Source organism: Ornithodoros turicata, chromosome 9 (assembly GCF_037126465.1).
Source record: "Ornithodoros turicata isolate Travis chromosome 9, ASM3712646v1, whole genome shotgun sequence".
Classification (NCBI taxonomy): Eukaryota; Metazoa; Arthropoda; class Arachnida; order Ixodida; family Argasidae; genus Ornithodoros; species Ornithodoros turicata.
In genome coordinates, this window is record NC_088209.1 from 40,308,638 (window position 1) to 40,333,014 (window position 24,377).

General features: G+C 44.4%; 1 protein-coding gene and 2 long non-coding RNA genes across 8 annotated transcripts in view; 2 read left to right on the top strand and 1 right to left on the bottom strand.

The window, feature by feature from the left end:
• LOC135368945 (uncharacterized) overlaps positions 1–24,377 on the bottom strand; it is a 76,725-nt gene that overhangs the window by 25,729 nt on the left and 26,619 nt on the right. The gene's annotated exons all lie outside the window — the stretch shown is intronic.
• On the top strand, positions 484–9,685 carry LOC135368946 (uncharacterized). 5 transcript variants are annotated; one of them, XR_010414905.1, is made up of 5 exons: positions 491–2,981; positions 3,543–3,573; positions 3,772–3,971; positions 5,134–5,341; positions 8,747–9,685. It is a non-coding gene; the product is annotated as an uncharacterized LOC135368946 (long non-coding RNA). The 5 variants fall into 5 exon arrangements; XR_010414902.1 differs by having other exon boundaries at positions 484–2,981; positions 3,543–3,971; XR_010414904.1 differs by lacking the exon at positions 3,543–3,573 and having other exon boundaries at positions 495–2,981.
• Positions 19,622–23,097, top strand: LOC135368948 (uncharacterized). 2 transcript variants are annotated; one of them, XR_010414907.1, is made up of 4 exons: positions 19,622–20,729; positions 20,861–21,086; positions 22,290–22,404; positions 22,543–23,097. It is a non-coding gene; the product is annotated as an uncharacterized LOC135368948 (long non-coding RNA). The 2 variants fall into 2 exon arrangements; XR_010414906.1 differs by having other exon boundaries at positions 19,622–21,086; positions 22,543–23,095.

Consider the following 24,377-nt stretch of genomic DNA (forward strand, 5'->3'; position numbering starts at 1 on the left):
ATAAAGGGGAGAGAGTGAATTCCTTAACATGATCGGTGACAATGGCAACCTCTCGGGGAAGCTCGCCCCAGTAATAAAATAATGCGAGGATACACACACAAAGGAATGATGAGGTGGTGGTGGTGATGGTGGTGGTGATGTGAAAGGGCTTGCCGTTGTCGGCCTCACGTGTGTGGGCAACGTCACGACTGACGCCCTGGGGATGAGACTGGGCTGATACTGAGCAGGCTGGGCGCCGCCCCAGTGCCAATTGGAGATAATGAAAGATGATGTTGAAGACGTCAGTTCAGGTTAGCAATGCATGGTGAAGAGGCCGCTTGATGACAGAAACTCCCAAAAAGACACCTTGATACATATGAGCGGGACTGGACCAGGGACCCGCAGCACCTTGCCGAGGATAAGAGGGCCGGTGGTCGACTGCACGCAACATGTGCTCCAAGACCTCGCGTTCCCGCGGGTATGTAGACGGGGCAGTCCATAAGAAGATGGGGTAGGTCAGCGTAAAGTCACTGGATTGAGGAAAGTAGCGCAGGCTTTCCTTTTCCCGTCTTGACCTTCGAATAACAATGGCGGCCACTGCATGTTGTGGAATGCTACGGCCGCCATTGTTGTTCCAAGGACGCGGCGGCAAAGATCAGAGGATGGCGGTACTTTCAAAATTGAGTGACCTTAGGTCAGCGCACCCTTGCATGTGGTACAAAGGACTGACGGCGCGCGGCCAAGCCGCTGCCCCATAACTGGGGAGTAGTCTAGAAATGTAGTGTATCTAGCAGTGCCTATCTAGCAAAACAATTGCTAGATACGCTAGCTAGCGTATTTAGCATCAACAAACAAGACCGCCCCCGTCCCCGCCCCATCCCGCTCTTGCGAATGTTAATTAGGGCTAAACCACGTGAGCGCCAGCCCACAGATACCGACCTCACTGTATCATCTGAGGAATTTACCACGTGGGCACCAGCCCACTTTCACGACTCCATCTGGTAAGCCATCCCTGCAACATGCCTTTCTTAATATTATAATTAGGTGCACGCCCTACTGTGTTGGAGTAAACCACGTCAGAGTGATACCGACCTCACTGTGTCATCTGAGGAATTAACCACGTGGGCACCAGCCCCCATATCGTAAGCCAGCCTCCAGCAAGTCCCTCGCACGCGCAACACGCGCTTCTTATTATAATTAGGTTGCATGCCTACTGTAGATTAGAAGGAACTACATAAAAGCACAGTTGCAAGATCGTATTTTAATTATGACTGAACTACCCCTCAGTCCCACTACAGCAGCACCCCATCATCTCACGAAGGTTGAACCAGCCCACGAAGCTGTCGTTATACTTCTTAATAAGTTTACCTCCACCCTCTCGCAGATTTTAAACCTGACCAGTTGTGGCTGACCACGTGGGGGCACCAACCCCTTTGCTTGCCTGTAGGATGCACTCACTGAATGTCATCTTAATTGTGTAGTTCCATCGGAATGATATACCTCTTGTTTTAAAAAAACTACGTTAACAATGAATAATTAGCTTAGTTATGAAATCAGAAATGTGCCATAACCGTTCATCCATCTAAGGATCTTAGTAAAAAAAAATAATAATAATAAGATTACGAAGATTAATTCTTTATGGATAGTTGCACAATTCTTACTCGATCCTGCAAAAGCGTATACAAAGAGGGGAGTCAAGTCCTGTAGATCCCATAAACAAATACAGAGGAAGCGTGGACCTCCACGCGAAAGCTTGTACAAATTAAACTTAAACAAAAATCTTCAGTGTCGGCTTCTGTATTTTGTTTATTGGATCCCTGCAAGGATAAAACGATAGCTCGATTCATACATGGCACGACATTGTTCAAATTTCTTTTTTTCTTATTACGTTTTAAAGTCGACAAGTAGGACACCTCGCTATCGTCTGCCTAATGGAAATGGTTGATGAGCCAATCGACTCCTTCCGAAGTGCGAGGAGACAGTATATACTTAAACTTCAGAGCGCTAAGAGCGTAACCGAAAAAAAACAAACAAAAACAGCTAGAGCCTACAGCTCTGACCTTCGACAACCGATCGAAAAAAATAAAAATGCACCGGCCCCCGCCACAACATCGTTGCGAATTGCAAGGATATGGCATAGCTAGTATTGAGAAGTGATTATGGACAGGGTGCTAAGGGCGTGTAACCGACAAAAGGCTTACCGCTTCGAAATTCGACATCCGACGCATCATGGGGGAACATCATGATATTCATTGTAGAGATTTCATTAAACATGCTTGGACTTGCAGTCGACCAGGCTACCTCTCCCCATTAATCCGTTTTTGTGTACGACACGGATTAACTCTCGAGAAATGATAAGATCACTTTTCCGTATTCCATTAAGATGTTGTTGTGTTAGCGACGCTTTGCATATTAGACGACGGGATGGCTGAAGGTCACGCTGTTTTCACTCAGAATGTGATATCTCTTCTGCTGATTTGCATGAGTACACGAGCAAGTCGAATAAACGCTCGAAGATACACGATGTTATTGCAATAGCAAGCATTTGCATATAAGACAACTCGTTGGATAAAGGTCGTACCTTTTTACTCTAGCCGGTGTCGCCTTTGCAACTCGAAGACAGGAAAAATAATTACTATGCGATACATGTTGCGCCGCAGGAAAAAGAAGAAGAAAAAAGACGCAGTATACTAATGACAGCCACCTCCATGCTGACTGCTTTGATTTCTGAACAGAGCGAGCCAACCCGGGTAAAGCCGTAATTACCTCTCAAGGATAAACGATAATATCCCTTTCCTCCTCACGTCTTTGGGGCGAGACGGTCGACGCTGCAGTCTCATAGGCAAATGAAGCGACTTCTATATAAGACGGTTCGTCCGCAACGCTTTCCGGACTGAGCTGGAACGCCAAGTGAATGCCACTTGATTGTTTTCAGGTGGATTCACTTGACATTCCAGCTCAGGTTTTTCCGTGCGGGTGTTTGACTGGAAAAGCAGACTAAGGTGAGTACATGCTTTTTTCTTTTCTCTTGTTATAAGTTCTTCCCCTGTGAGCGTGCAAGGTCACAGCCATTTATGGAATGCATGTAGGTGAAAGAAAAAAAGAAAAGAGGTTCATTCCTTCCCACTGCCGACATGCAATCTTTGTGATTTTAAAGTGCACCTTCTTAGATCATCGCAGTAGATGAAATGAAAAATAAACGATTGCAAACAGTACAACATTATTTTTTATTTAGGACATTGCATTGCGTTGTATGTTTTGGAGGACATTGCTAATTTACAAGTCGGCTTCACCTAACTTCTACGTGCGTTGCGGGAAGTCAACGTTAGGAAATGCTCAGTCTTGCTGGATTGCTTGTTTCTTTGCATTTCAATTCAGCGAACGGTGTTTTTTTTAATTGTTTGACTTTGGTTCTTCATAAAACATATTTTCCAGTTCATCGTCTTTGTTGTAACTACTCCGACGAGGTTGAAGGGTCATCTCACATTTTGGGCTTGTAAGATCGACTTCTTCTAAGCATTTTTTTAGCTTCTCTTTTTCATTTCATGTTCGGGTAACAACAGAACACTTCACCTGCACGTCAATGGCAAACAGGTCAGAAAGAAAGGAATGTGTCTACCTTCATTTGTGAGATGTAGCTAGTCTTCACCCAACTCCTACGTGCATTGGGGGAAAGCCTACTTTAGGAAATGTTCAGTCTTGTTACTGCATGTTTCTTTGCATTTAAACTTAGCGAAACGGTGTTTTTTTTTTATCGTTTGATTTTGGTTTGACATAAAACATATTTTCCAGTTCATCTTCCTTCTTTTGCTGTAACTACTCCGAGGAGGTTGAAGGGAAGAGTTTGAGATCTTCCTTGACAACAAGGCAAAAATGTGTGCTATACAATGGAGAAGAGGTGGAAAACTTTTTTTTTTCAAGTTAATCCACTCGGGATTCCAGATGAAGATTTTTTTCTCCGTGAGAGTGTTTGACTGGAAAGACAGACTGTGGTAAGTACATGGATTTGCCCTCCTCTTTTGCAATACATATATATATAATGCTTTTCTATGAACATGCAAGTCATTTATGGAAATGCAAATATGAGGAACGACAAGGTTTCATGCCTCCCGCTTTCAGTGGCGACATGCAGGTCTTTGTGATTTAAGGAATGCTTTCCTAGTCCATCACAGGAAGTGAAAACGTTTGCAAACAGTTACATTTTTTTTTATTTAGATACAAGGACAGTGAGATCACAGCCCTTTTAGATAGTGAGATTCCATAGCCAGAGTGATGTCGACCAATTGTTCTGCCAAGAGAGTAAATGTTGCCTGGGCAGCGGCGAAGTTTTAACTCACGTTCTAAGCACAAACAGCATACATCTGAGCATTCGTTATCGTAATAGGTCCTTGTAAGATTGGCTGTCTCTAAGCATTTTTGCAGCTGGCGTGTTTCGTTTCGTGTTAGGGTAACACCAGAACGCTTCGGTTTACCGTTTTCACTCCAAATGCGTACCACAAGCAAGTCAGAAGGGCACGAATGTACATAAACATATTTTTCCAGTTCAGCTTCTTTGCTGCAATTGCCCTGATGAAGCTGAAGGGAAGAGGATGGAAGCTTCGTTAGCTCGATGATCACCACAACAAGCAAAAACGTGTGCCACACAACGGAGAAGAGAACACACAAACATCTATCCATGTCTGTTCACTCACAATGAAATGAGAGGGCTTAGTACAAATGTACATTTTTATTTCCCTGATACACGAGCGGTGATTTTTTTTTTATGCTCCATTGTGCACCAGTCGATGTTTGAAGAGGTCAAGTGTTAGCTTGCTGATGTAGCCTGTTAAGTAGTGCCAACCTTCAGACTCGGCTTGTTCCATGAAACATAGACTCTCGGCAGCAAGATGCATAGCGTCAACCTCGTCAGCATATGTCAAAATTTCGTCCACGTGACGTGACCATTCAGCAAGTAAGGCGAAAGGTGATTCCGAGGCAAACGTACAGGCGGTGTGAACTCTGGCATACATTGTTTTTGCAGTTTTCCAAGTAACCCTGTCAGGAGGTTGATCTGGCAGCGCTTGAAACAACACCATATCCGTCACAATTTTAAAAGCTTCCACGAGCGAAGTTTTGCCTACTTGTGTTAACCCACATTCCAATATCTCCTTGTAGGAGACGTGTTTGAGACGACACACAGGCTGCATCCGAAATTCGTGTGTGTAACCTCTTCTCCATCTGCCACACACATCTCTACCTAGCACAGGCTGCTCTTCATCTGCGTCTGATGATGACGACCATGCGCCATCAAGCCGAGGATCAACCTCAGGCCATGTTGTGTCATCGGCGGCTGACTTGTCTTGACTGGTCATTACAAACCAAGGTAATTTTCTGCGATCCACTTCTTGTCCAGACTGCCAGTGAACTGAACCAAGTACTGAAGCTTCCCATTTCTAACTCGTCGTTTTATGATCTTCTCTACTTTTGGAACCTCTCTCACTCGTACAATTTCACTCTCATAAAACCCACCAATGATGTCTTCATTTTTAAGATCACGTAATAGGTACGTGTTAGGATACCCTAACTTGATCGCTCTCACCACGAAGAGTTCTGACGTAAATGACCCTAAATAACGTTTTATTAGCTGATGTCTGTATTTTGCAATTCTCACTACGTCTCCAACACTGTAGCGCGGCTTTTTTGGTGGTCCAACCGGGCTGGGGTACAGTCTCTCTCGGAAAATGTGCTCGTTTTCTTTCTTTACGTCCACTGGTCTGGCAGAAAGCGATCTGTGTACGCGATTGTTGTAAGCTTTCACTACTTGAGGTAAAATGTTCACATATCGCTTGTGACCCTGGAATGTGAAGATACGGTACAGTGTGGTCACAATTGTTCGCTGAGATCGCTCGCGATAGAGGCCTTCATAGGTGAATTTGTATGGATGAGCCGGATCCCCCTTGCTTTCAGAAACTGTTGTACCACCTTGTTTGTAAATTCTGTTCCACGATCTGTGTGCAAAAGCTTGGGTGTCCCAATTCTTTTAAAGGCAAGTTTAAAAGCTCGAATAACCTCGGGAGATCGTTTATTACGAATAGGTACAATGGCAAGAAGCCGAGAGAAAGCATCTATACAAAAGAGCAAATAGCGAAAACCATCGTTCTGGTTCTTTAGACTTTGCAAATCCTTTAGGTCAGCCTGGAATAGTTCACGAAGTCCAAGTGCAATGGTTTTTCGAAACTTCGTGGGTCGCTTGTATTCCTTATGCAAACTGTACACATCACTTGTCTCCAGAAATTTAGTGACTTTGTCCTTCTTTTCGCCAATGGCTCGAGCAAGTCTCTGCACTCCACCAAAGCTGCCGACATGTTGCGGGTCATAGTAGGCTGCCATTAGTACTTCTTCCTACTGCAAACTCTAAGAGCATCGAGTGATAGATAAGCGTTGATTGTAGCTGAAACGTCTCCTCTCATCCAGGGAGGTTGCCTGTTGTGAAGTTCGTACTTCAAAAGCTCAACAATAGATGAGTGTGGCACCACCTTTCCGTGACAGATAACTCTTCCGTACTCGTCGTAAGCCAGAACCGTTGTCATCAGCTGAAGCATAGCTAATACCTTTTTATGATGTCTTGGAGGGAAGTGTGACAGTATTTTTTCTTCTTCGAAGTAGCCTCTCTCCTCGGAGTTCAGTACGGTGTCCATGTGAGCTGTCGTGCGCGCTTCGCGGCTCGTGTGAGCGGTGGTGACGCACGTCGAGGTGTGGAAGCTTCACTTACGGAATGAGGTGAAGGAGTGGCCAGAGTTTTCTCTGCTGTATGTTTTTGAAGACGAGATGGGTGCACAATAAGTGCTGGTAAGTTTAGCTTGACCAATAGCGGCAAAATCCGATCAAAATAGGGTGGTCTTTGAACATTTCTTGCTTTCGTCACGAGATAGTATACGAGGTCAATTATATTAGTATTGTCTACTCGCTCACCGTCGACAATTATCTGAAATGTTTTCCTATCCCATGAGATCGTTGGTTCCAGAAGACGTAATAGGTTTTCTGATCTGATTTTATAGCCACTGCTCATGAAATCAACGACAGTATTACTTTTTTCCTCGGTCTGTGTTTCCTCTTCTCTCGCTGTTGTTGAACCCAGTGTAGGTGTGCTCTCACTCACAGTGGGATGTAGCAAGGAGTGAAGATATTGGATTATCTCTTTTGCTTTGATATCGTCTGGTTCATCTTTCTTCAATATCTGTGGGATGGGGGTTTCCCGGTAAGGCACAAGCTCGTATTTCTGCATCGACTACACTCCGATTGCTTTTGCTATCGCCCTTCCACCTAAAGTCGAGAGGAGACCCAGCAAAGGTGGCAAAAGGAACTGTAGAAAACCACCAGATTGTTGCAATACCTTTCGAACTTTCTTCACTCCTGTAGTGTCTCGTTTTGCCAAAAAGCGGATAGGTGTTGCATAAGGTTGCAACTGATTTCTCACTCTTGGAGCTACCTTAATGTTTCCTTTACAAAGATTCATACAAATCTCTCGAATAGCAGTTAGTTGCTCTCTCGTAGCATGTTCCAGGAGAAAATAACGTTGCTCCGGCAACTTTGCATCAGCAAGCAACTGAAGAAAATGAATATTCTTCTTGACACGTTTCATGTTTTATATACTATTTGTCGCTGGTCGTCTGGAAATATATTAGTCCACACCCTAAATTGGTCTGAACAGTTTTGGGATAGGTCAATTACAAGGTATGAATATGGTTTCTTGCAAGCATCTTTATATATACTTGGCAGTAGTTCACTTTTCTTTCGACCAAACAGTTGTCGTGAAAGTATTTGCATTTGGTCCGCAGTGCGGGCGGAACGACATAAAATTAAGGCACTGCTGTTAAACTGAATGCATCTATACAGAGGATCATTAATAAATAAATATTGTGTTATGAAAATAGCTGAACAGTTGAGGTGGTGACAGCCAGCTACATAAAAATTGCAGATTTCTTTGAGCCTTTGTTTGTCGGCTAAGCAATCATCAAATATAATTAAAGAATTTCTTACAGTATCAAGATTAGTAGGAATATCCTGACTGAAGGTTACCTCTGGAAAATTATCAAAGATTGGTTGTTTGTACAAGTATATGTACAATATATGATCAAATGGTTTGTCGAAGACAGCAGCTCTATGTTTAATTAGACGTGTAACAAGTGTCGTCTTTCCACTCTGGCTTTGACCTGATATGGTCATTGAGACCGGAGTGGTAAACCTATAAGGTCCAACCTCAGCCATCTTTTGCAAACGAATGAAGCATGCTATGAAATCACAACATTACATAAAGGAAGGTTACAGCAAAGACGAGCCTGTACATCACTCTCAGATTGGCTAAACTGAAATACAGACATTCAAGGTTGTAGACATTCAAGGTTGCGCACAGCCGTGTTAGTTATCAGACCAGGAGCATTCCATAATGGAAGGTTACAACAAAAAGCAAAGACAAGTCTGTGCTCTAAGCTTGCCCAAAGTCGAAGTACACACGTTCAAGGTTGTAGACATTCAAGGTTGTGCACGCAGGTATGTTAGTTACCAGACCAATGAAGTTAGATAGGACACGCTGAAACATGTCTTCACGTATAACGTTGCAAGGATGTAGACGTTCAAGGCTGTGCACACATGTTAGAGAGCTGCATGCAATCGCTATATAAGAGCGGACATAGAGAGTGGTTCTTCATTCAGAACGTCAGACTGAGGAGGTGTGTTACATATTCCTGTGGAAGATGTAAGAGTTTACAAATCTATTCTTCTCTTTCAGTTCATTCTATACAGCAAGAGGAGAAAGCAAATTGTCATCATAACAGCGAAGCCTCCATAACACAAGTAAGCTATGTCATCCGTCATGGAAAAGTTGGATAAACTGAAAAAATGTGGTGACGGTGAAATTCAGAAAATGAGCAACATACCCAAAAACGAAAAGTTCGAAGTGCTGGACATTCAGAAAATTGACACTATGTATGGCGAGGCAGTATACGTGGAGCTCCGCATGGAAAACGACAAGCCAGTGAAAGTGTATCTACCTGGACGCTTCAAAAAATTGTCGGAGGAAGAGCTAGAGGAAATGCGACTGCTTCCAAATCTCAAAATGGAGAAGAAAGAACGGTTTACCAAAGATGGTAAAAAAGTCATTTCGCCAGATATTATCTTCACCAATTCGAAGAGAAAGTGATGAGATATGGTGACGTGTCACTTATGCTCCCAGCACGAACGGCAGTATTATGCAACAGCATTAGGTCTTCAGATTCACTTGGCAAATGTTCACAATCTTCAAGCCCCCTGCATTCCTTTTTGTGAGACTTTGTGCACACTGCGAAACTATACTAATCGGTTCGAGCTACATTTACACGACAGGGACGTTAGCGGACATGATGTTACAACCTTTTTTCACGAGTACAGACAGTACATTGCTGATGTCTTACGACACTTTGGTTTCCCACTGCGCTATTTTGTATTGCTTAAAGTGGAACTTGGTCGTCACACGCCAGACGATGAGTTACAGCTCGAAATTAGTTTCGTGCCTTCCAAAGTAGTGACAGTATGGTCAGAGGCAGATGTAGAACCTTCTATCACTCAAGTGACTGCTGAAATAGCACAAAATTTGGAAAACCTCGAAGTAGAAGGTTCAGGTTTTTTTCTCTTTCGCATTCATGCCTGTATCATGAACATTGGACGTTTGATGCCTCAACTGATTGGATGTGCCCAGTTGAGTTACCGCAAGAATTGAAGCATAAGTTTCGTTCTCTGTTGTGTGTGGACTTTGGTTTGCATGAAGATGAGCAGAACATGTGTTTTGCCTTCTCTGTAATAGCTGCACTGCATCCTGCTACTGGTTATCGCAGGCGTAGGGCATCTTCATACAGACCATATATTTCTGAGTATGTTTTTCCGAAAACATTCCCGGTAGCTTTCCCAAAAGAGGTTGAAGCATTCGAAAAAAATAATGGTATCAGTATCAATGTGTACGCCTACGAAAGGGAAGACAAATCTCTGTACCCCATCAAGGTTGTCGATGACGAGCGTGAGAAACATGTGGATCTGTTGCTAATCGACTCTCATTTTCTGCTTATCACAAATTTTAATGGATTATTTCAACCTAGCGGACGGTTTCATTGCAAGAGGTGTATGATGGGCTTCTCATCAGACAGAATCCTCAGTGATCATTTAAAGATGTGTTTGCATCAGAAGGTTGCTAAGACAATTTACCCTAAGAAGGGAGAGACGGTAGCATTTGCCGGGGAACATCTCATGTCGGAAGTCCCTTTCTACTGTGTATATGATTTGAAAGTGTTTTGTCACCTTGTTTGGAGGAAACAAACGTGTATGAGGATCACTGTCCTTCCTCATTTTGCCTTTTGGTTATACGTGCATCCGACTCACACGTGTTGCAAAAGCATCTTTTCCGTGGTCCTAATTGTGTCACAGTATTTATGGAGCTGCTGCGGAAATTGCATGACGAAATTTAGGATGGATACATGCTTTTGCACCTCTAGAAATGACCGAAGAGAATGAGCGTCAACATACAGCAGCCACTCATTGTAATATCTGCAAAGAACCCTTTGCTAAAAGACAAAAAGTTCGAGACCATGACCATGTAAGCGGAGAATTTCGACAAACACTATGTCAGACGTGTAACCTGAAACTGAGAGTGCCACCCAAGATTCCAATCATTGCTCATAATGCTAACTATGACATGAGTTTTCTCCTGTCTCATTTATATCTGCTTAAGAAGTCAGACATCAACGTGATTGCCAACAGCTGTCAAAAATTTAAAGCAATTGACATCGGCTCTTATCGATTCTTGGACAGTTTGAGTTTTCTGAACGCAAGCCTTGAAACACTGGTGAAAAATCTACGTGATAAAGGTGAATCCAACTTTCAATGCCTTCGCCAGTTTTTTCCAATGAGGAACACTTTCAGCTGGTTGTTCGTAAGGGGGTCTTCTGTTATAACTTTGTCACCAGTTTTGAAGCCTATGATGAGCCTTCGCTACCACCTCGAGATAAGTTCTTTAACATTTTGAATGGAACCGAAGTAAGTGAACAGGACTACAACCATGCGCAGAATGTGTATGAAAAATTTCGGCTCAAGAGTCTTGGAGAGTATTCGGACTTATACCTTCTGACAGACACACTGCTTTTAGCAGATGTGTTTCAGAACTTCGAAAGTGGACACTCGATGTGCACAAGATTAAACCGTTTCATTTTGTATCCCTTCCAGGACTAAGCATGTCTTGTGCACTAAAAATGAGTCAGGTAGAACTAGAACTAATTAACAACCCCAACGCGTACCTGCTCATCGAGAATGGCTTACGAGGAGGTGTCACACAGTGCTCCCTGAGAAAAGCAACTGCGAATGTGCCAGGAACTGAACAGTTTGATCCCGAAAAAGAAAAAAAAATAATTAACTACATTGATGTAAATGGCCTGTATGGAGCAGTCATGAGAGAACCATTGCCTTACGGAGGATTTGAGTGGCTCACTGAAGAGGAAATTGTTAACTTGGATATAGCTCAGATACGAGATGATACCCCTGTGGGTTACTTTCTTGAGGTAGACCTAGTGTATGACCGAGCAACTCATGAACGCCACAGAGATCTCCCCGTTGCCCCTGAGAAAATGTCCGTTCGTTATGAGCTATTGTCAAACTATCAGAAGGCGCTCATGAAGAAGTTCAATCTTCCACAGAAAGCTACCGAAGCAAAACTGTTGCTAACATCATTTGATAAAGAGAGGTACTTTCTCCACTATCGCAATTTGCAACTGCATCTGCAATTGGGGTTGCGTCTCACTAAAGTTCACAGGGTTCTCAAGTTCAATCAAAAGCCCTTTCTGCGATCCTATGTCGACTTCAATCACGAACTTTGGAAGCGAGCTACAAACGCATTTGAGAAACAGCAATCAAAGCTAATGATTAATAGTGTATATGGCAGGACATGTATGCAAGTCAGGAAATCCGTAAATTGTCGCCTCACAGTAACAGATGAGCAAGTGTTGAAGCTTCTACGTAAACCAAACTTGAATCAGTTCCGCCCTCTGAGCTCTCACGTCATCTTGTTCCAATTTAGTCAGTCTGTTCTTCGCATGAAGCAACCGCTGTACCTGGGCTTCACAATATTGGAATTGTCTAAGCTGAAGATGTTTGATTTTTATCATAACCATCTTCTCCGTGTAGCCCCTGATACACGACTGCTATACATGGACACTGATTCTTACATTGTGATGCTGAGTGACGATAAAGTACTCCACGAACTAGCTGACGAGCATCTAGACAACTCTGGATATGACCCTGATCACCCACTCTATTCGACAAAAAACAGGATGGTACTAGGAAAGTTTAAAAATGAGCTTCCTCGTGATCACATTCTTGGCTTCTGTTGTCTGAAGCCAAAGCTGTACGCCCTCGATCTGTGCAGCAAATAGCAGTACAATCGCGCTAAGGGTGTTAAACAATGTGAAGCACAAAAACTCCACTTCTCTATGTACACGAATGCTCTCGAGCAGGGCACAATGCATAAAGTTAACAGAACCTCATTGTGCACAAGGACAATGTCAACAAAAGTGTGTCAGTGACAAAAATAGCCCTCAATCCACTGGATACGAAACGCTTCATTTGTGATGATGGAATTGACACGCTACCTTTTGGCTATGGTTGAATTTTTTAATGTATACGGATTGGTCTCTCTAATGAAGCGATGGTGTTGGGGTGTGCACCATCACGAGGTTTCATTACAGAGTTGGCATACGGGAGTAGGAGGGAACTCATCTGTTATCACCCCCGCAACAGATGTTGCATTTCTATTCCTGGTCCCACAGAAAAAAATTGTAATAAAGATGTTACATCCATATAGCTATGGTTTGTCATATATTAGAACGATGTCATGTTAGAACCATGAACTAAAGCTATTGCATTATTCCACATCTATGGTTGTCAGTGTGGGATTACTTACAACTGTGAGTTAGGAGCTAGAGGATATTTGTTAGCCACGAGTGAGGACTAAGCTAAGACCTGGTCTGATGAATTTCATGTCATCCTGAAGTAATGTGCAGCGCTTTGATGTGAGTGAAAGAGACAGTTTGCTTTCCCATATTGCTGCATGCATTTGCGATGGAAATAACAACTGACTTTGTCTGCAAGTCACTGTTTGTAAATGGACCGTCTCAGACGAATTTGATTATATGTGCGTGAAATAACCTGTTTTCTAAGAATTTGATTATAAGAGTATGTGATAACCAGTTTCTAATAGCATGTATGTAATCTATAACAATGTCTTTGTTTGCAAGTCAGTGTTTGCAAATAGCCTGTCTCAGATGAGAGTCACTGTTTGTAAATGATCAGTGTCAGAAAATTTTTTGATTATACAGTCAAACTCCTTTACAACGAAACTCAGGGGACAGCAAAAAAAATTCGCAGTAAAGGTATTTTCGTTAAAAAGGATGTCCATTATTGGACCTATAGGGCTCCAGCAGGACCGCAAAAAAATTTGCTGTAGTGGTATTTTCGTTAAAAAGGTGTTTGCTATAAAGGAGTTTGACTGTATGTGTATGAAATAACCAATTTCTAATAGCATGTATGTAATCATCAACAATGTCTTTGTTTGCAAGTCACTGTTTGTAAATAGCCTATCTCAGATGAGATTTTTTTATTACCAATGATTCATTATATAGTGTGCAAATTAAGTTGACAAATAAAGCTCTTTTCAGGCAAACTGAAATTTTATTGAATGCTCATAGTACACTACAGCATGACATATCCTCTGTTTTTCTTGGGAAATTTTTTCGAACAAGTGTTTCTATCAATCTGTCATTGTGTCTGAAGTTGGTTGGTTAAAACTTCTGAGTGCACTCTTGAAGAGAGAAACCACAGGCTAGAAGACTACCTACATACAAGCAGTACAGTCCACATGTAGCAGATCCATATCCCTGAAGTCGTTTTGCATTGTAGTGAAAGGAAGATGTTGGGTGAATAAACTGGTAGATTTCTTTGCAAACTGGTCGTATGCCGTAGCTGTCAAAATAAGAAATGCTGTTGTTCTTAGAGATGTAACATAAGGTCCAGTGCTCTCCAGAAGAGGATCTAGGAGCTGTGTTTACAACATACAGCCCTGGTTCAGCTTTTGACTTGCAATTTCATTGCATGCAAATGTTCCACGAAACAGTGGCCTTGTGCAGTGATTTCAAGCAAAGGCTGCATAAAATTCCCATTCCTCCATTTTTTTCTATACGAATTTGACTCGTCTGTCTTTGTTGATTTCTAGCACACGAGGTGTTTCTGAAACAAAGAGAACTGTAACAGCCTCTGTAAGATTTCCACCAAATGTTAGGGTGAGACGAACATTGGCTTGTACCACAGGACTCAGCGACTGCACTTCCACATCTGGAGTGAGATGGTAGTAGAGCATAAACGTTTCTTTCTCATATGCAGCCGGAGCTAGAGGTATGTCTTTCCGCTTCAGCTTGTGAAGCAAATTCATATATCCTTTAGAGTAGATCGATCGTTGAAAGTCAAAGTCATCTGTGTACTGTTGTCCACCAACATCAAGCACAGCTCTCTTAAGCTTGAAATTTTCAAGTTTAAATGGATTCCTTTGTCTGTTACCCTGGTAGGCTTCACTTCTAACCATCAATACTGTCAGCTTTGAGGGAACTCGTTCACTGTAAAGGTCATCGAAAATCACTTGAGATTGATTTGGAGCAATTGTCCTGTACTTAATCTCTAATCCTCGAAGGAGGTATGATGCTGGAGTTGTCTGAAGTCTTCGTTCGATGCCGACGAGTACACTTGGAGAAACCTGCACACGTCGCAGGTACAACACAATTCGTGAAAACTCTATAGTGTGTTTTTCAGTCTCGCTGGCAGGTGCAAGAAGTCGAAAATCATCTGTGTTCTGACGAAGGACAACTCTTATGTCGACTCCATTGAGAAGAAACTTTTCCTGTTGACATATATCACTGAAGATAGGGGAATAAAGATCGCAGAGTGTCGAACCTTTGGTCCGTTTGTAGCGTGCAAAAATTCCTTTTGCCTCAACAGGAGCGGCAAAATTTTCAGATTTTCCACTGGATCTGGTTCGTAGAGCATTGCAGAGAGGGTGTGAGTTTGAGTAACATTATTAGCATTTGTTATTATGTCCAAGTATGAACGATATGCATAATTTTCGAAGTTAGAAACCAGTGTCGGATTAAGGTAGACGTGGACATGATGAAAGAGCGAGGATGCAAATGCTTGCACAGGTATCACACTATCTGGTGTCACTCTACTGCCAACTGTACTTGATGCTGTATCTCCATTTTTCCGTACAATTTTGCATTGAATGTGTAGAAAACTAGACTGCAAGTCAAAGAATCCACCTCCGAGACCTGGAACATTATACAGTCAAACGTCGCTTTACGAACACCCTTCGTTTCTCAGAAAATCGTTCGTAAATCGAGGTATTCGTAAATCGAGGTCCGAGGTGTGCAGTGCACAAATACCTCACAAAACCATGGAAAATTGATTTGAATAAGTTTTATTTTTGAAAATATTGCGTAAGTGTGCTTTGCACCATACTTTCTGCAGGGTCTATCATGTTTAGAAGAGATAACACATGTCTGACACTTGACTCATCCACCGGGTCCTCAAAGTACCGTATCGCGCGTGGATGAGACTGTTGAGAGAATGTCTGAGACTGAGAATGTCCAACGGCAAATATCACGCTTGTCACCGGCTGTCAGGACTGAACGCCTTCTCTTGGAACGGCAAGATGTTTCCATCTCGGAGACCTAGTCCAAACTTACAACCGTTCGGCTGTAAACGCCCGGATTATTCTTTCAGGAAATGGTGAATCATGTTTGTGGAACGTAGTGGCGTTGGGACATTGTATGTTTGACCTCTGCAGCATGTACTGAGGAACTTTCATTATCCTCCGGTCCATTGGCCTGTCCTCTGTACGTTCATAACGCTCGTTCGTATATCGAGGTCAGAATGGCTTGGCTACTTTGGGTCCGTTCCCTAATAATCAGTTCATAGTTCGGATATCGAGGGTTCGTAAAACGAGGTCAAAATGCACGGAAAAAGTTTGGTTCCCTGTGGAGCCGTTCGTAAGTTGAGGGAATTCGTATATCGAGGGTTCATAAAACGAAGTCCGACTGTATTCGATTGCACCACTTGCTGTAGGGGCAGAAACTGGAAAAAACTCCACATATTCTGACTTCTCCAAGGAAAAGTTTGTTGGAGGAAGAGAAAACAGTTCCAATATGTTCGTGGTGCAGAGGCAGGAATTCTTATGTACTATTGCGATGCTAGACATTTTCTGTAGTAAAAAAATCGACCTTTCTTCGCTTCTTCAGGGATTTTACTGACCGACCCACCCTCTTACGTTTGCTTTTATTGTTGACAGATTGTTTTCTTTTCCTTCCTTTTCCTCTGAGCCTCTGAAGCAACTCGTCACGTGTTGAATGGATTGTACGACCAACTCCTTTCCTTAGAGCTTCTCTAAACGTTGATCCCTGCTTAACTTCTCTGCTATGTGTCGTCCAGTGTCGAGGAGCTTTCGACTCACGTAGGGAGCTACCTTCTTCGTTAGTATAGGTATAAACTGCTGCACTAAATCAGAGAAATAACCAGATCCGACTTGATAAAGAGGAGCTGAATAATGTGGCAGTGGTTGATCACGTTTGCCCATACCATAATGTGCTATGCAACAGGGTGCCTGTGTTATATACATTTTCGAAAATGCAGTGTCACTCCAACACGTCCTGAGCCGGCAATGAATGGAATGAAATCACCTATCTCGTTTGCCAGTTCGATTTGAATGGTGGTCAGTTCTTTTGCTATCACATATTTATAGTAAAGATTAGTGAAAGAATATGAAATCACTTCATTCCGACTCTGCACTCTGAAAGGGAGTAAACGGAGAAGAGGTGCCGTGATATCACCGACAGCTTCATTCTCGATGATGTCACTGTAAATAAAGATATAATTTTGTGCTGGAAAAAGGCAGACATCCCGCTGGGCTACAGCAAAACTTGAGAAGGTTGTCCTTTTTCCGAATCCAAGCATCAGAGCCAAATATGGATGAAATGTGACATAACCCTCGCTACGACCTTCCAGCTGACAAACTCCATTGTATGGATTATAAAACAAAACACGTGCACTTTCTGGTAGCCCAGGCGAAAATCTGGACTGGTCCCAGAATGGTTCCAGTTGAATCTGGACTGGTTCCAGTTGGATGTTTGGTGGTCCCGGAATGGTTCCAGTTGAATGTGGATGGTCCCAGCTGGATTCCCAAGTGGGGTGGCTGGTTCCACTTTGGTGACATCAGTGGTACCACTCTGGTCTCAGATGGTTCCAGAAGTTCCAGCTGGAGCCTCACAGGTACCATTTTGTTCCCAGAATGGTCGCTGAGACTCCAAGTTGGGCAGCTTCCCAGCTTCCCCCTTTGAGATTTCATCTTGTCCACACTTGCCATGTTTTGTTTGATATATTACTCTGAACTATTTTAGCACAGGCATGGTCTCTTTTTATTGCTGTTTATCCAGGTGCGCGCGTCTGCGAATGTTGTAACTCCAATTCGTGCACATTCTCATCTGAGGTGAATATCATAACATATTAAGTACCAGGGAAATGTAAAAAAATGCATCTCAACAACAACAAAAATTAAGCTAAATATTAGAAGAAAGACAACAACAAAAAAAGAAAATGTAATTGCAGAGGCTGATGCAATGTGAAGACGCCACGGCAATTCAAACTTCAAACGGCGAGAGCCGAGAGGGAGAGGAGAGAGCGAGAGGCGAGCGACGGAGCGAGAGGGCGAGAGTGGCAGGTGGCAGTTAGAACCGGTTAGAACTTTGAACTTCGACGCGTCGCGGCAAGTTGGTTTTGTCTTCAGTAACAGTCGCAAGGATGGTGGTGGTGTATCTCCTGTGCAGTATTTACGTGTGTTTCAGTGCGCTTTGTAAGACAATGCGATGACAATGGCTCCTGTGCAACACAATGTCGATTTCCCGGAAGAGTTTTGACGCCAAGAATACGTAAACGACGTAGAGGCAAGAACGCACTGTGAAACGCCAATCGGACTGCACGTCGCGAATGTTTGCAGGTATGAGTGATGACCGTGATGTTTTGATTACTGTTAATTAGATGTTTCATTTTAGAAACTTCGGAGGAACTTGAAGAGAAACAGGATAAGAAGATTCCGAACGTATGGTGAAGAGGAATGGGGTGTATGTCGCGACCTGCATGGAAAACAGGAGTGTTGTGTCATCTTCTCTAAGAAAATACAAGATGTGAGGTGGCCAACGAACGAAAGCTCCCTGTGGTCCGTGAGTGCATCGCACAGTCAGGCATATGCTTTGTCTAGACACAGTGAGTGATCAGACTTATACTACGTGGTATGTAAATGTAGAGATGTATTGATTATTTCTTTCTGCTCAGTGTATGCTTTTAGCAGAATAAACGGTAATTACTTGAGCAATATGTGCATTTCTACGCATTATTTTCGGTCATGCATTCAGTGGTCCCAGCTGCTAAGTGACCGGATCCCGGACCACTTAGCAGAGGGGACCACTGGGTCAATTCCACTGGTTCCACTTCAAGTGGGACCATCGTGAAGCTGGTTCCACTTTCAACTGGTCCCAGTCACTAAGTGGTCCCACACTCAAAGTGGGACCTGTCCAATAAACCACTTTGAAGTGGTCCCACTCCAGATTTTTGCCTGGGAGCCCTAGCTTTGTTCGGTATGCATGATTTATTGCATCAACTGGTCCTTTCCCGACTCGTAATACCCTTCTGGAATTTCATATTTTGTTGTACGTGAGTGGTACATGATTAAAGTAATTTTTTCTTCTGTATCCTCTTGATACTTCAATACTTTTACTGGTTGACCTTCATCCACTTCCAAACATCCAATAATCTTTTCAGGAAAACCAAGCTCGGCAGAGAGAGCTAGGCTCAACTCAAGTCCGGTATTGAGTGGCAGTTGTAGCTCATAATGTCCAGTGACACGTAGAATCCTTGCTTGGCTTTTTAAATGTTTCGTTAGGAATTGTCGAATTGGTAAGATAATGTTTTCTCCTGCGCGAAACTTAATTTGCTCTGTTGTGAGTGTAGGAGCAAAGAGACTAGTTTCAGATATAGCGTTAACAGTGTCCGTGACGTTCTTAATTGTAAACGGGACATTCACCTCTGTCAGGGCAACTTCCCACTTCCCATCTAAGTGCACGGGATGAGCAAGTTTAACTCTGAACTTACTCATCGTGTTATTAGGAAATACATCGGTGGAAGCGTTTGAGAGTAAATTGATGTAGAACTGGTCTGCCATTTTTTATTGTTCTGACTAATCTCCGTTTGCATGCACCGTTTTTATAAGACTGAGGCGCGTGCCCAGTCTTAGTTATTTACATAGTAGGTGTGCATGCAAACTAATTATAATAAGAAGCGCGCGTTGCGCGTGCGAGGGACTTGCTGGAGGCTGGCTTACGATATGGGGGCTGGTGCCCACGTGGTTAATTCCTCAGATGACACAGTGAGGTCGGTATCACTCTGACGTGGTTTACTCCAACGCAGTAGGGCGTGCACCTAATTATAATATTAAGAAAGGCATGTTGCAGGGATGGCTTACCAGATGGAGTCGTGAAAGTGGGCTGGTGCCCACGTGGTTAATTCCTCAGATGATACAGTAAGGTCGGTATCTGTGGGCTGGCGCTCACTTGGTTTAGCCCTAATTAACATTCGCAAGAGCGGGATGGGGCGGGGACGGGGGCGGTCTTGTTTGTTGATGCTAAATACGCTAGCTAGCGTATCTAGCAATTGTTTTGCTAGATAGGCACTGCTAGATACACTACATTTCTAGACTACTCTGGGGTAAACGGAACATTCAGCCACATGTGGTGAAGAAAGTATGCGTAGTGTCGCGGAAGGGAGTATTTGAATGAATGAAAGCCAAGTGGGACGCGAGGTGCCTGAAGAATATAAATAAATGAAAGGAGAGAGAGGGGAAATGTAAGTGAAGAGGCCCCCGTTCCACACGAGGTATATCAGGGACCATATCACTAAAAATTAAAACAATAGATAGGATAGGAAAATGGGGGAGTGAGTATGGGAAGGAAGGGGGCTAGCGAGACCACAAGGATCAAGCACAACAGGACCGGCGGGGAAAGAAGACCCCATCAAGCCCGACGTCCATTGATCTGCCCACCCTGTTGGTTCCGGTCTGACAAACTCCCATAAGCGGGACAAGTCCCGCGGAAGCGGCCAGGCTCCTGCAGTGGCTGTTGTTTGGCCAGGAGGAAGCGACAGTGAATGAAAGGCTAAAGGTGGCAGTTTAAATTTCAACCAACTGGTTTCTGCCGTAACGCCCTTTACACCCGCAACGTACCCGCACACGGTCAAGAACGAAATAATATCGTTCAATATTCGGCAGGTTTCCATCTAATTTATTAGGCAATAATAGTACAGGGAGGCTCTCCCAGTCACCCAGAATTCCGCGCAGCTTCAGCAGAGATATAGAACGTATATATTCCACGGCTTCGCATATTATGACAGCACAGGGCAGTTGGTTATCAGGCACCTCTTTCCAGCACCTCATGTTCGAGAACCGGAACACACGATACCCCTGATCAACAAGATTGCTCACGTGTCCGAATTTAAAAGAAAGTTTATCATCACAAGTAGGTGTGTATCGACGTTGTTGTGATGTTACGAACCTCTCCGCACCTTGTCGCTTTTTAAGTGCAGGGCAACGCAGCCTCCTCTAACACCTCTAGGTTAGCCAGTACAGTTATTGTTCCTTCCGTCCTCCTTTCCTTCTTTCTTTTTAGTGGTAGAATAAAAGGAATGGAATGGGGTTGTCGAGCCATTCTAGGAGTGGGAATTGACCACACCTTTCCATTCCAAGGACTTGAAAAGGATGGAATTATCAGAAATCTGAATTTCCTCACTACGGAATTGGCATTGAACGGATGACACCATTTTGCAACTCTGGATGAAACGCACGGACACGGAGAAGCGCCGATACTTCGCTGATACCTTGCAGCACAGATAAGGTGAGGCGGGTTAAGGTCCACATGCCGGTAGCTCACTTTGAGGAAGTGCTGAAATCATGGCGGCCAACAGCGTGAGAGGTAAGAAACCTACTTAAAAAAAAAAAAACTCTTGAACCTGCACCATTAATCTTCTGAACTATTTCGACCTGAAGCAGAGGAAAGGGCCCTCAAGGTTATGTATTCATTACACCAATGGAACACACGTTGATATTCCTTGGAAAGCGCCATCTGGGAAGGACAACGGAAAACTATAGATTCCTTTTTCGTTACGCAGATATTTTCGTTCCTGTCTTCCGTTCTGATAGACCAGCCTTTCAATTTCGCTTCCGTTACCGTACTTAGCCCATACTTAGCCCATAGCCCATACCGTACTTTGCTCCCCTGCGCAGCAGCGCCCGGCTCTTCGTTCCCTTTCTGCCTTCGTACAAGCTACTGGCCTCCTCGAAGAGCTCTAAACAGAACTTCGACCTGTCTGCGCTTCGCGGTCACCATTAATTAATCCTCGCATATTAACCTCTGTGAAGTGGTGTATGGTCCTGTGGCTACGACGAGGAAATATTCCATGTCATGACCATGACCTCCCATTTATTGTTGTTGTTCCGTTACCGTGGTGAAACGGCTGTTATGGAGTTACGCATGGACGCCACTTTGTGCACTGTGGTTATTGCCTAAGCGCTGCTTAGAGTACATAACACCCCTGACACACGGCAAATTGAATGCCCTTCCTACCGAATGACAATCGCACCGAATGCCATTCGTTTGTCTGCCATCGAGCTTCACGGAGAAACTGAATGTCATCCGCAAATGATGTCAGTGTCGATAATCAAGACACCAGGGCCGAACATATGAAGCATTATACAGGTACATTAGTCATATTTTTTATATTTTTCGTCGAAACTAGCGAAACATTAGATTATTTCATAAAACTGTTGCGTTTTGGACGACATTATTTGGCTAAGTATATGGGGCGCGGCCAAATGGGGGACTGGGGCGAGAGAGAGAGAGAGAAAGAGAGACGGCACTAGATCGCAAAGCGGAGGCGTCGTGCAAAGGCTCGTAGCCAATCGCAGGAGCCTTCCATGGATGAGTGGGCGGTCCCAACAGTATGACTTGCTGTGACGGACTTATGTTCAGAGTATTTCACTGGACTTGTTACGTCATAAGGCTGTCACGAAAGAACAGTCTTTGGCACAGGTCATGAATATGTATTTGTTTCTTGTACCAGTGTGACCGTGCATGTCTCTACAGTAATCTGATCATTGTTATTCTGTCTGTTGGTAGACGTCGCAGAGAAGCCAAGAAATAAGCGTATGCAGAGGATTCAGTGACACGACTTCGAGATATACGTTGCCTCGTCAGTCTGATTTCGTCATCTGCATCTCCGGACAGCAAAGAGGTGAGCACTCTCCTAAAATGACCGTTCGCTAAATGGTGTCTCCAGTATCCACACTTCGTTCACATGAAGTTACGAGATAAAGTTGTACACTCGCCTATCGCAGATGCAGCTCAAACTACATTTGTTTTGATTTCGCAGAAGGCAAGGGGTCTACCGACGCATTCATTGAATATTCCTGCAAAGTATTCGACAAGTCTGCCAAGACCATGAAACAACAGGAGCTTGCAGAATTACTCCGAGCAGTCAAGAGGAAACTTCTCAATGCTGCAGTCGACACGAGTGATATTCGTTTGCCCAGCCACATATGAAGCATCACAAGGCAGTTGTACTTCCACAGGGTGTCTGAACAGTCCGGATCTTCAACGATAGTTCCAGGGACTGAGGAGACCAAGAAAGAGACAACCATGCACGGAATCCTGAAAGGAGGTCAGAAAGAACTTTTAGTGATGACGTCGACACGGGTGCAGCCCTGCTCTTCCTGAACCAGATATGGAATCCATCTGCAAAGGATCAATAAGTTAAATATCGATATAACAGAGTCAAGTATGTTGAGTATACAGTGTCACTGACTTGACGACGAACATGCGACAGCCGTGCATTTTCGATGATCCTGAATGACACGAATAAATACGTGTATATTGAGAATTGTTATTGAATAAAATAAGGGTTGATAGCGGTGCTGTGTTACCAGTACTCTGTCAGACTGCCATGTGAAGCACCATGCACCTTCAAGGTCCAGCACCCATTTCTTTACCATGTACCTAATAGTTCCTTGTCTTTCGCTGTTCCTTGTGGACCAATGAGTGACTATATTTATTTAATGCACATTCCGAAGAGTTGAAAGGAATGAAATTATCACAAATCACATTCCTCGTTATGGAATTACAATGGAACGGGCGACCCCATTTTGCAATCCTGGATGAAACACATGGAACAGCGCTGTTGGAGGCATGCTTATTGTACGGTTAGTAGTTCTGTAGCGGGCCGTGGACAACGACGAAGATGGCCACGCGCCTGGGGCACCTGCCTCAGTTCCACCGGCGCGGCCATGGAGATAGGCCACCGTCATCGCCTCTCCGTGGCATACCATCATCGCCGGTCGGGGCTCATGTAGAGGAACTCCACCTCCTCTACATTTGGTGACCCGGACGATGAACATCAAGTTCGGAGCAATTCGGCCCTTGACCATCCCAAATTTCTGACAACACCATCGACTAGCACTACCACGGCACGCTCTCCCTGGAAGCCACCGCCATTCCTCATCATGACGACATCACGACCGCTGCTCGCCGATCAACACGCCGACCGCTCCCGTCCCGCTTCTGTCCACGCTACCGATCCGACCGACCCGCACCGACCGACCGCCCGACTCGCAACGACCCGACCGACCCGTACCGACCGACCGACAGACCCGCAACGACCCGACCGCTCACTGATCATCGCATCCGCCCACCGACCATCGATTCAAGGCTTCCAGGGACCGCTATCCACGGCCCCCGGCACACTCACCACCCTCTTCTTCATTTCTGCATCTCAACTCTCACTCGCTGCCGGCCGCGACACCTGAGCAACGTGCTCGCCTGCCGGTTTCGGCAGTCGCGGCAGCCGACGCCACGGCACGCATCAGCCGGCGTCTCGGCAATCCTCACGGCTACGAAGCCTCACTTCCTGGGACCATACGAGCTCTCGCTCCCGTGCCGGTTGCGGCACCCCAGGCCACGACTCCAACGCCAGACCACGCCTTCGACGACGTCAACGCTCATCTCTGGCAAACCTCATCTCGGCCGCTCCCGCCCCACTCATCGACCTCTGCCTGCAACGTGTGCTGTGCCGCCCGTGGACATGTCCAGCAGTGCGCGTCATCCACGGTCACTCTTGCTCTTTCCCTCCGGTACAGACGTGATTCTTCTATCTTTCTTATCGCCGCTCCGCGTCTGAGGGGGGAGCACTGTAGCGGGCCGTGGACAACGACG